General features: G+C 40.7%; 1 long non-coding RNA gene across 1 annotated transcript in view; it reads left to right on the top strand.

Moving 5' to 3' along the window:
• The window catches only part of LOC144281633 (uncharacterized), a 33052-nt gene extending 30055 nt beyond the window's left edge, over window positions 1–2997 (top strand). The window contains exon 5 of the long non-coding RNA XR_013350066.1: window positions 2870–2997. This is a non-coding gene — a long non-coding RNA (uncharacterized LOC144281633). The remainder of the gene's footprint in view (window positions 1–2869) is intronic.
• The last annotated feature ends 9453 nt before the right edge of the window (window positions 2998–12450 follow it).

Genomic DNA, 12450 nt, shown 5'->3' with positions numbered 1-12450 from the left:
TAGCCATTATTATTTCAAATATTTTGCTTCCCACTTCTCCCCTGGAACTTTAATTTTATATGTTTTATACCAATAATATTGTCTCATTGTCACTGATTTCTTGTTTATTTTCATCAGTCTTTATTTCTATGTTTATTTTAGATTTTTTTGCTCTATGTTCAAATTCACTGATATTTTCTTCTATAGTGTCTAATCTGCTATAAATCCATCTAGTGCATTTTTATATCAGATATTATATTTTTCTTTTCTAGAAGTTCCATTTGGGTATTTTTATATCTTTGAATTTTCTCTTCATCATGCTCATCTTTTCCTCTACCTTATTTAACATATAAAGAATATTTATACTAGACATTTTTACATCCTTGCCTGCTGGTTCCAGCATCCTTGTCATTTCTAGGTGTTTCTGTATTAATTGATTTGTTCCTAGATTTATGAATTGTGTTGTATTTTTAAATTAATATTAGATTTTTTTTTCCTGGCACATGGCTAAGTTACCTGAAAGCAGTTGGATCCTATCCTGTAAGCTCTGTTAGAGCAACGTTTAGTCTAGGGCTAATTTACCCCATTACTCAGACAGTGCCCCCCTGAGGATTCTACCCAATGTTCACTGAATTATGAAGTGTTTTATTTCTTGCTTTTAGGATAACAAACTACTCTCCGCCCTGTGTGAGATCTAAGGGTTTTCCCGCCTACTCCTTTCTGGTATTTCCTTCCCCAGTCTCAGGTAGTTGCCTCCCCTAAATGCGCAGATCAGAACTCAGCCAATAATGCGAGGAAACCCTTCTCTGTATCTCTAGAGTGCCACTTTTTCCTGTGCACAACTTTCTTCTTTTTGTTACTCACCCCTCAGATTCTAACTTTGTCTCTCTAAACTACTATCTCTATTTTCTCTGTTTATTAAGTCTTGTGGGCTACATTTGGGTCCCTTTTTTCCTGTGCTAAAGCTGGAAACTTCCTATAAGAAATCAGCTGATGAAATTATGGGGCTTTTAGGATGAACAACTTTCCTGATTTAGCCAGGATTATTCCAGTTTTAGCACTAAAAATCTCCTGTTCTGAGAATCTTCTAAGTTCCATGCAAAGATCATTGGTCACTCTCAGTCACATTGTTGCTTTCCTTATTTGAGGGAAATCACAGTTCTTTACTACCTTTGGGTCAATATCTGAAAATTGTGGGACACACACACACACACACACATTTCAATATTCTGATTGTTTCAAGTTGTTCCTGCTGCTCTGTTTTGGCCAGAAAAGGAAACCCTGATTTATTTTTAGGGTCATTTATTCTTCTGTGTGAAAAATTGGAAATGACAAAAATAAAATTGGGAAGACCTGTTGAGACCTATTATTGTGGTCTTTGATGATGATGGCTTAGACTACATATGGTGATATATCTGATAGCTATGGGTGGAAGGAGTTGAGATATATTCGAGAAATATGTTGAACAGGACAAGTCCTAATGTAATTGATGAAATACTTTTTCTAGACTTACTTTGATAATCCATATAATTATGAACCCAGCTACGGTGATTCAGCATATATTCTTGGATCTTGCCCAGAAGGGCTCATGGATAAGATCTCTAGATCCAGGACCCATGCTCATTGGGCAAATAATCTGGTAGTTGGTGAGAAACTCAAAAGGAAGGAGTCAGCAACTCACAGAGGATGGAGAGAAAGAGATTACATTTCAGGGCATAGTGGCTAGGATACTTTGGGTCTATCCCTGGAATGGAAATTCCCATCAAGTTTGTAGTGACCAGAAGGGAAGAGGAAGTCACTTATGTGTTTAGGCCCAGTGGGCCATGTCCTTTGACATCTAATAGGTTCATAACTACTCAGGCACAAATTCCTTGCTAATCCTTATGCAGAAAACTGGGCTTCATCAAACTTCACCCAGGATGGAGGAAAAAAATATTTACGTCCTCCATGTTTTCTTTCACATCACATCAAGATTCAGATGCCATAATTAACTGGATGCAGACTAACTTTTTGGGAATAGGGAAGAGCCATAGCCTAAGAAACACCCAGATGAGAATATCTCTTGGGATAACACAAGATAACATATAACTCTAACCTCTGTGGAAATGACTCACAGGAAGGCCAAACAAATTCAAATGGCTGATGTCAGATCTTTCCTTAGTTACCAGAAAAAGATGTGGAGATTTGATATCTGACACAGCAGAAAGAGTCAAATCAAGGGAGAAAAGAGGAAAAAAAAAGTGACTTTATCAAGGGTTTCCATCCTCAGATGAAAATGACCAAAGAGAGAGAGAAAAGGTGACCAAAGCATTTTTGTCATGCATGGCTGTGAATGCACATTTTTATTATGTTTTATAAAAATAAATCTCTCTTACAAGGCAACTTTGTGCCTCAGTGATTTGTATATTTTTGTTAGCAAATAGCTTTTCAGTGGCAGAAATCTGGAAAAATGGCATAGAACAGGTCTCTCCAAAGAAAATTCTAGAAAACAAAGGACTGAAATAAGCAAACCATTAGAATATAATATCTTTTAAGGAAGGGACCATGTCTGATATATTCAATTAATCTCCAACACCCTTCCCTCATGCCTGCACATGTTAGGTGTTCAGCAAATATTTATTGAATAAAAGCCTCAAGTTTGGGAAATGGAAACATTCCCTAGACAAATGAGTCTGGAAACACTATATCCAATACCTCTGTTTTTGTAAATTCACAACACATATTAACCTGTCAAAGATTCCTAAAAGACCTACAATAAGAAAACTTATTTATTTATTTATTTATTTATTTATTTATTTATTTATTTATTTTTTAGGAAACTAGCTTTTCACCAATACCTTTGACCATGGAACTGATTTTTTTGTTATTTGTTTTTGCTTTTGTTTTTTAGGGAATACCTGTTCTGCATCCTGCAGAAATTCTGCTGTAACCCAATTGTCTTTGAGGAGGCAAAGCTGATTGTAAAGAGAAGAATTTGAAGAGATGACTGTGACATCACATCAAACCCTTGTTACATTAAATCCATACCACAAAAATACTTAATGTATTCAAGTTAAACTGGTTTATTGTCTTAGCTTACTTGGTAGGTAGAAAGTAGAAAGCAATTTTTATTTTGTTTCCACCCCTTCCAACCTGATATTCACCTCGAACCCCCGGGTTCCATCAACCAATATAACTTAGTTTTTCTGGTTACCAACAGGTAATAAATTAAAATAAAACACACACACACACACACACACACACACTCCCTGCAAGTCCCACTTTTTTTCAAGTCTGGTGCAGTAGAATGTCTACTTGAACATTAGCTGTCTCCTCTCACAGCTGTTATCACTTGTGTTGGAAGTCTAGGATTAGGAGAAGGGTACCAGGTGGATTTCCTTACTTTCTCCTCTTTATAGTGTTGCCACCTTCCCTAGCTGTGATTTTCATTCTCTCCAGAGACAGGATAAGTAGGTCAAGGGAGGGAAAGATGGAAAGGTGGAATTAACTTCACTCAGGTTATCATAATCTGTTATGATCCTCTGAATAGTAGACATTCCAGTTGACTTTACTCTCATGGAACATTGGGTGAGTCTTTTTTAAAGATACCTCCTTTTGTCTACATTGTAGGGCATCTCTCAGTAGTTGTTCCACTGACTGCAATTATGCCTTCTCAGGCTAGTCAGTTATGACTCCTTCATTATCTCGGCTTCCAGTGATACATTCCACTAATGGGGTCATGTCACCCTTCCAGACCATCTCTTCCGAGATGATCCAATCTACCTTTCTTAAGTAGGGTCCTTATTTGTGCCACCAAATTCTGGAAGTGCTCATTATCCCCAATATATCTTGGTCCTGGACTGCAGAGAAGAGCAGTTCAGGCTACAGTCCCCTGTGTTTTTGAGTATGTGTCAGACATCAGTTCCTATGTTTTATAAAGTCCCAAAGACATATATCAAGCTCTCTGAGTGGTTCCATTGACATCTCTCTCTTTTGGTTTGTGTTAAGGAAAAAACACATCTGTTGGCATGGAGAAAGAGGATGGGGACACTTATTAAATTGATTACTGCTTCCAAATAATCTTCAGGATCCGCTTCTTTTAAGTCACACTTGATAGGCTGGAGATTGCCAATGTGATAACGTGGGTAGAACCACTTCCGTAACCTCTTAGCAAGCCCCTTCATATGTAAGCTACCACCTGGCTTTGTGAGTCTCCTTGGCATCAACTTTATTGGGCCTTTTCTGGAACACCTCTATGACAGCAAATGACCCATTTAACTTCCCATTGCAGGTGACTTAATATTCTCAATCCACACTAATATCTTTTATGAGAAATGAGCAAGAGGAACCAAAGTTGAAATAAGAACCAGCCAGGAGTATAACTGCCGAGACTTAATCATGTTTTTTATAATGCATAAAGCCTACAAAATAAGAAAGAAAAAAATGGAAAGTATTAGTTTTATGCACCAATTATTAGCTTCATATGGTGAGTTTTACAGCCATTTGAATGTGGACAGAGATTGAATTTCACTTGCAAAAGGCTCATTTTGCTCTATTGCCCAGTTCGTGGCCACCAGGCAACAAATTAATTTCCCCTATAAATACTTATCTATGCTGGGGCTTGCTCTTGTCCTCTGGCTTTCATTTGTGTTTGACATTTACAGCACCTTTGTTTGCCTAGACATCTCCTGTTGTCAGCACTGGTTCCAAATGAATCCAAAGATACTAAGGCCACCAGAAATTATACTAGAGTTAGGAGTCACAGTTAAAAAAAGAAAAGGCGGTTCATGTTTTTTTAAAAGATTTTATTTATTCATTAGAGACACAGAAAGAGAGGCAGAGACACAGGCAGAGGGAGAAGCAGTCTCCATGCAAGGAGCCTGATGCGGGACTCGATCCAGGGAATCCGGGATCATGCCCTGAGCCAAAGGTAGATGCTCAACCACTGAGTCACCCAGGTGTCCCAAGATGGTTCATATTGAACGTCAACTCTCTGACCCGCATTCAAGCATCCCATCTCCAGGAAGAAGAGATATGGCAAGTATATTGGCCAGACTATGGTATGCTTGGCTTTGCCTACTCAGTGCTTCTTTATAAATTGATTGGGTTCCATCATTTAAAAACCAAGAGGTTTTTTTTTTTTTTTTTCTTCAAGATTTTATTTCTTTATGAGAGACACAGGCAGAGGGAGAAGCAGGCTCCATGCAGGGAGCCTGACGTGGGAGTCGATACCCGGTCTCCAGGATCGCGCCCTGGGCTGTAGGCGGCGCTAAACCACTGAGCCACCAGGGCTGCCCCCAAACCAAGAGTTTTAATGACAACATTCTAACTCTAGTTTCTCTAGAAGGCTCAGCTATTTGGGCAATAACGGCCACTTCTCTCCATGGTACCATGACAGGTAGCTGGTACCAGGTAGCAGCGACCACGTTAGAGCAAGCCTATACTTTCCAGTTTGCCCACAAGCCTTGCCCGTTGGTGGTCTTGCCTGGCTCCTGCAGACAGAGTTCTGGACTCCTATTATTGTCCAAGTTTGGAGACACCTTTCAAACCTTAGCCCCTTCCGTTTTCAAAGGCAGTCAACTCCAACTTACCCCCAAAGAGCCTTCTTTGATCTGAATGGCTCAAACAATCCCTTAACCCCCGATTGTTTAAAAGGTTATTCAGTTTCTCTCTTCCATTCTCTGCCAGCCCATTCTCCCCTCCCCCCCAGAGAGTTTGTTCTGTTCTTTTGCTTTAAAAAGGAAAACAAAGTGTGACTACACGTCTTCTCTCCAAAGACCATAGCTCTTCGAGGCTGAGAGCCAGATGCCTGATTTGTTTTCCATCCAGAGCTGTACATACAGAAAAAGTCATCGGCACAAGGCCATTCTGCCTTTGACCTTCCTAGGGCTGAATGCACAGCTAGTCAACACTGGAGCTGAAAATAGAACCCAGGACTTTCAAATCATTGTTCTGCTTGCTGGGCCGTGCTTCCTCCCATAAGAACTTGGTTAAACAATGTCCTGTTTTGCAAAAGCAGAAATCATAATATATGTATGACAATATTCAGACTTAGAAGAAACACAGGCCTTACTCTCGGGAAAGATGGCATGGTAGTGTAAAAGGAGTGTGAATCCATTTCTAACACTGCAGCTTATAGGTAGGATGCACTCAAGAAATGTGTGTTGAATCATCAGCTTTGTAACGTGTGGCATTTTGAACAGGGAGTTCTCACTGAGTGCCAGGAATGTATTTGCTTGACAACCCCCGGAAAGCAAATTTACGACGTTAGAAAGGTTATCATGGAAACGACTGAACTGGTCTATAAAGATGGTCAGGGACCTGGGGGTAACTTCTTAGCAGAGGGTAGCAGCAAGTGTCATGGGGAGAAACCTGAGGTTTGGTAACACTGTGATTCTCAGCTCCACGTATGTGTGTGGCCCACACAGAGCACAGAAAGCAGATGTGAACAATAGGAGGTTGGAGGTAGCTGCTGTTTTTCCAGGCTCCCAGGAAGAGTGCAGAGCTCTCTCTCCCGTGCCGCCCTTGTGCAGCGCGCTCACCTGTCTTAGGTGTCATCACCCTGCTTTGGTGTTCAGTGAGCTCCCAGCGGGCCGGCCCTGGGCCCTGGCACACAGCCCAACCCCAGAGGCAGCAAAGCAGAGCCCAGAGCCCGACTTTCCGAGTTGGAGTCTTGACTCTACAGTCTCTCAGCTGCGAGACTTTGGACAGGTGACTTTCCTCTCCGTGTCTCGATTTTCTCATTTGTAAAACAGTAATAATAGTTCTTACCTCAAGCAGTCATAATGAAAATCAAATGAATCACCACTTGTGAAGTTGTTAGAATGACACTCGGCACATAATAAGCATTCATGAAGTGTTAGTTATTAGAGACCAAATGTACATCATTTATGAATGGGTGGCCCGGCTAGCAGCACAGGACAGTTAGAGTACACCAGGTGACCTGATCACTTGCATGGATTGCTCCATGCAACTCTAAAAACAGGTGCACGGAACAGCCATATTACAGGTGAGGCACTGAAGCCCAGGAGAGTTGACTACTTAGTCAAGGCCACACAGCTGGTGAGGGACAGAGGAAGGATTTGAAACCATAAGGTCTGATGCTGCAGCATTCTGCCCAGGAAATATATGCTCCCCAGGAGCAATACAGGTAAAGCTGCTCTACGATGTTCTTATGAGGCTCAAATATAATCATTTATTGACACTTTGAAGGGAGTAAAAAAAAAAAAAAAAAAAAAAAATGTGAGATGATGGTGATGACTAATAAACACATGAGAAATCCAGCTCTTATTAGCCTTATTTAGCATATCAAAAGGTGTTAAAAATAATGATTAGCCTCAGGAACTAAAGAACAAGTAAAACCAGTCATTTTGACACACCAAATGCAATTTGATATGCAAGTGTCATGTACTCAGGATAACAGCCATTGAATAAATTAACAAAAGGGCTTGTCAGGAACTGGAGCACCATGATCTTTTGCTTGTTTCTTTCCTAAAACTTACTTAGTTATGATATATTTTACTTATTTACATTCTTTGTCTCTGAATAGTTTCGTCAGCTATAAATATGAGGAGAGATGATGAGATCATTTTTCTCTTCTCCAAAATTACTGGGGGCATTCTGGTGTCATGGAAAACAAACCAAACTTGAGGTTGAGAGATAAGGTTTCTGGCTCTGACTTCATTCTCAAGTGACTCCCTCTAGAACCTGAAGCAAATCTCCCAGTCTTCCTGGGCTTCCGATTTCTCTGTCTGAAAGCAGAGCTTTGGAAGCCATCGATTGTAAAATTCCTAGTACTTTTAACAATTGTTGGTTTTCCTCCTGGAAACTTTTATTACACAGCACACCTTTCCCCAACTCTATCCCCATACATCTGCTTCGACCTTCTTAGAATCAGAGTATTTTACAATTAAAACACACATTAAATGGAATCTTTTCTGTTCCTCTTCTTCTCCTTTTTATTTCCTCCTCTTTTCTTTTTCTCTTCCTCATCCCACTCCTTCTTCTTTCCCTTCTCTTTCTTCTGCCCTGAAATACTGTCATTGAACTGATAGTGAATCTTAGATTTAAGGCAAAAAACAAAACCCAAACAGAAAGAACATAACATCCACCACCACAAAACAATAGCTAAAGCTGTTCCAAAGACTTGGTTGATATGTGAATGGACTTGTGTGCTGAAAATACAGAAAGAGCACTCAAGTGTCATTACTGCTTCATTTTTTTAAAGTTCAGGCCCTCTCCCAGGGGATGCATTGTGTTTTCTCTCTAGCAGCTATGATCCCTGGGTGCCCCCTATCACTGATGACAGCACCCTTTCAGAGACAAAACACTTTTAAAAACTAAAATGTCTCAGTGCAGTTGATTCTGCAATCATCTGCATGTACCAGTGACTAATCTGTGCAAAGCCAAGTCATTTCTTTGCAGTCAGCAGAGAATACCAAGGGGCCCTCCTGTACTCCAGGCATATCCAAGTGGGAGAACAGCTGTTCTTTGTTTCAGGAAAGGATGGGGCAAAGGTTAGCTAATGGGTAGAGTTTCCTGTTTGTAATGTCTGAAACCCAGGGAGGTGCCAACAGTTTGGAAGGTTTTATTAAAGGGGAGATAGTTCTTGCAAGGGTAAAGTTACGAGGAAAGTGAAATTCCTTCCCCAGTTGATGTCTTAGGTACTGCACATGTGCAGAAGACTAATCATACAATCTCCCTGCTACTGTCCTTCCATGGCTCCCCTTTCCTTGCTGGATAAAGTCCAAACACTTCAGCACTCTCTTAACTCAGAATTATTTGCAGTTCTATGAACGCACCTTGTTCCTTTGTGCTTGGAATGGCTTGCCCACATGTTCACCTGGACAGCCCACCTGATAAGATTTAGCTTGGGTGTCATTGCCCCATGGAAGCTTCTGGTAGCTCATCCGTTAGGATAAGAGCTTTTTCTTTGTAGTCTCAAGCATCCCATGTGTCTGTCTCTATCCAAGGGATTCTCAAACAGCTGCACAATGGAATCACCAGAAAAGCTGTCAAATATGCCCATACCCAGGCTCTGCTCAGGGAGCTTGATTACACTGGTCCGGGTTGGGGTCAGGCTTCTCTAGTTAGTGAATCAGGTGATTTTAATGTGCAGCCAATGTTGTGAACCACAGATTTATTGTAAACTTTATTACATATTGTATTGAAAGTTTTGTTTAACTTCCTCCAGACTAAGTTTCTTGAGGACTGGACTTATTTTATAGTGGTACGTATATCCCCTGAAATTTAAAAAACATCAAGGACCAGCACTATTAAATAAGTAGTGTATGAGGAATGAAGGAACGAATAACACATACACACCCCAACATTCTACCCACCTATCCTGAGAGGCTCACTAATGCTCATGCAATTGTTTAGTGTAAGACTGTGTGGAAAACAGAAGAATCAATGTGGATCCCAGGTGTTTGGGGACAAAGGATGCAGTTTAATAGAAGTGTCTGAGAAAACAAAATAAGGCCTAAGAGAAAACCAGGGAAATTTTGAATTAATTAAGAGCAGCTGTGGAAAAAAACCAGAACCATGAAATCTGACCTGGGCAGGAACTTTGAGAGAGAAACTAATGCAAGATATTTGGGAGCCGGAGATTGGGAGACGGGAATAACCAGCTCACAACGTAAGAGGTTGGGAAGAGATTAGCTTCTACCTACACTGGATAGAAATACAAGGTACATGGGGTCTGTCCAGAAGAGACTTAGCTTTTCCTGAAGACTCCAGGGTCTAAAGCCTTAGTCAAGGTGACCTGGTAGCCTAAGAGGAAATCAGTAGCATGCGAGTCAAGTTCGAACAGCACTAGACTCTGCTATACTGTAACTGCTGTTCTACAAATCTATATTTTGTGGGCCCTAGTATGTGCTAAGTGCCCTACATGTTATCCCATTGAATGTGCAGGCTTAGGCTTATGAAGTAGGCTTCATCATCACCAGTTTTACAGATGAAGACACTGAAGTTTAGGGGGGTTTGGTAAGAGTCCCAAGCTACCTGTACTATAAGTGGTAAGTATCATTTTCTATCACTGACCCGATGACATCCTATGGAGGAGAGATATTGGGGAAAATGGAAGGATGGGCTGGAATTCCAGGTTCTTTGGAAGGATGGGCTGGAATTCCAGGTTCTTTTTTTTTTTTTTTTTAATTCCAGGTTCTTAATCCAAGAAGAGGGCCGTTCCTCTCAAGTCCTGGCAGTGGACTAGAAGACAGAAGGTGAAGGAGACTTTGGTTGATGGTTGCCTCAAGTGTTTTGATTTTTAAAAAGCTCCAACTTGTTTAAGCCCAGGACCACTAAGTAGCCTTGAATAGTGAGCACACAAAGCTCTCTACTTCTGAATTCCTAGTGAATATATTTTCTGGCACATGCGCTTTCTCCGAGTTGAGAAGATAGTCAAGAACACTCAGAATTCAACAATTCTACAAGATGGAAGAATGCTGCTTGGGTGTGAAGTTTGGACTGTGGGGAGCCTGGGTGGCTTAATTAGTTGAATGTCCAACTATTGATTTCAGTTCAGGTCATGACCTCAGGGTTGAGATTGAGCCCTGAGTTTTGCACAAGAGCCTGCTTAAGATTCTCTCTCTTCCTTTCCCTCTGCTCCTCCCCCCTCTAAAAAAAAGTTTGGACTGTGTTGTTGGGTTTTTTTTGATGAGTTATCAATGTATTACCTTCATAATATGGGGGTTGGTTATACTCCACATAATGTGTCATCAAAATTTTAGTCTTGAAATATTTGGTATGCCATTTTAAGGGGAATTCCCTCCCTCTGAATCTCCCTCTTCACTGTTGACAGTCTGGGATGAGGCAAGCTTCTCTCTTATCTTAATAAACATTAGGTTCCAAAATGAGGTCCGACCTTCACTATTAGTCTCGCCAATCAGGTTAGTCTATCTGTCTCATGGTGTGATGATGACGCCTGCAGATTTGTGTTCACTAAAATCAACTTCCCTGATCAATCAACTGTGATGACTAGTCCGTCTGAATTAGTTCCTGTAGTCATAGCCTTCATGCCAAGCACGTCGGAGCCACTGGCCTTTCCCCTAACCCTGCACACAATTCCTGTCTGTGGGAACTATAATCACCCTCCTGGAAGAGATGCTTGCTTGGCAATATGCCAGGAGGAGTTGGGCTATTTCCTTGACTTATTGGGAAATAACCCAGGTTTAAAACTTAGTTGAATCTCGGTTCAAAATCTCACTCTGCCATTTGCAAACACTTCCAGAGCCAAGTAGAGCTCAAGAAATGTTGATTTCTTTCCTTGTCTCCCTTTGTTGAGAAACAGTGCACTCCTCTTTCCAGGGGATCATTTCTGTGATGCAATCATATGTATGTTCAGTCCAACACACCCACACAGGAAGCACACGGTTATGGATTTTACTCTCTGCTGCCCTTGGTTTGTTTTCAAGAAGTCAGGATTTTAGAAACCACTCATGAGCTGTCTGTATGTCATGGCAATTTATTATCTCACTTTTCTCCAGAATGTGAATGTTCTATTACCCCTGGCTTTCTGACGTGTAAAAAAATATATTCCTTCTTGCTCAGTCTGTGTGTTCCGATAACAAGTTTAGATGAGCATTTTCTCAATAATAAAAGAGAAGGTGACTGTCACTGGCAGTTATAAATGACCTTATTTCAGGATTCTGTTGTGCAACTCTTACCTCACTTGCCAGAGAGAGGCAGTGTGTGTCAGTGTGAGATCTCTCTACAGGGAGTCAAAACAAAAGGCAGCGCCTGATCTTGGGCACGTTCACTCATCTTCTCTGATCTTGGGTGGGTTTTTCTCTGTGAAGGGCAGATTGTGCCACATGGCATCTCAAGTCCATTCCTCTTCTAAGATATCTGAGTCTACTTCTTGCTGATTTATAAGAAAACACATTGACTTGCCTGAAGATAAAAAGACATTAAATGGCAAATATTTAACAAGAGAACTTGTCTTTCTCAACTCTCTCTCTTTTATGTCTAAGTTATAAAATTATTATAGTGATTACTTTTTCATCACCCACCTAATCCCATAAAACACCTCTCACTATATAAATGCACATGGCCTATTTTCCTGTAGCAATTACTCATTTCGCTCATGGGAATTGGGTCTTTGCTAAAGGCTGGTAAGGAAGGGTGCTAGTTTTTTGCTAGCAGACTTTGTTTTTGTCTCTGGGCAAAGGTTTACTGTGGCTGAGACCAACTCAGCATCATTATTGTCTTCCCCTAAGGGAGAATTACCAACTACTGTTTAGGGGCTCTAAACACTAGTGACGTGTGCCATGAAAATGGGGGAGAAGGGAAGTAACATTTATGAGTAGGAATAAATGAGACATAGTAGATTCTCTTTATTGTACTTCTCATATATTGCTCAGTGTTAACTAGAAAATTTCATGTAGTGATCTCATTTCTTCTCTTTTACACTTATGATGATCCTTCAGAGCAAATCTTAAACTTCTTTTATAATTGAGAGCATGGGGTTTCAGAGATGTTAGTAAATTTCCC

The sequence above is a fragment of the Canis aureus genome, chromosome 13 (assembly GCF_053574225.1).
Source record: "Canis aureus isolate CA01 chromosome 13, VMU_Caureus_v.1.0, whole genome shotgun sequence".
Taxonomy (NCBI): Eukaryota; Metazoa; Chordata; class Mammalia; order Carnivora; family Canidae; genus Canis; species Canis aureus.
The sequence above is the reverse complement of the archived record's forward strand: the minus strand, read 5'-3'. Positions and strand labels throughout refer to the sequence as shown.